This window comes from Orycteropus afer, unplaced genomic scaffold (assembly GCF_000298275.1).
Source record: "Orycteropus afer afer isolate SDZICR_OR568_19922 unplaced genomic scaffold, OryAfe1.0 scaffold00022, whole genome shotgun sequence".
Taxonomy (NCBI): domain Eukaryota; kingdom Metazoa; phylum Chordata; class Mammalia; order Tubulidentata; family Orycteropodidae; genus Orycteropus; species Orycteropus afer.
The window spans coordinates 7,297-7,976 of NW_006921609.1; positions in this window are offsets into that span (position 1 = coordinate 7,297).

Sequence of the window (680 nt, forward strand, 5' to 3'; positions counted from 1 at the left end):
GATTGTAGTCCTTAATCTTCTTCAGTGACTGCTTCAAGTCATCTTAAATTTAAACAAGCAAATTTGTGTTTTCTGCATACCACAAATTGTTAATGAGTCTTCCTCCAATCCTGATGTCATTCTTTCATATAGTCTGGCTCCTTGGATTATTTGCTCCATATACAGATTGAGTAAGTATGATAAAAAGATAAAACCCTGAAGCACTCCCTTCCTGATTTTAAAACATGCAGTATCCCCTTGTTCTGTTTGGACAACAGCCTCCTGGTCTATGTACAGGTTCCTCAAGAGCACAATTAAGTGTTCTAGAATTCCCATTCTTCTCAAAGGCATCCATAATTTGTTATGATCCACACAGTTGAATGTCTTTGCATAGTCAATAAAACACAGGTAAATATCTCTCTGGTATCCTTTGATTTCAGCCAAGATCCATCTGCTATCAGAAATGATATCCTCATTTCACTCTTTTGAATTTATTCTTCATTCTTCTGAATTCAGAGAACATTTCTGGATGTTCTCTGTCAATATACTGCTGCAACCATTTTTGAATTATCTTCAGCAAGATTTTACTTGTGTGTAATATTAATGATGTTTTTGTTGTTGTTATGTGCCATCGAGTCAGACTTGACTCACAGTCACCCCTCCTTGGGTTTCCAAGGCAGTATCACTACAGAAGTAGATTG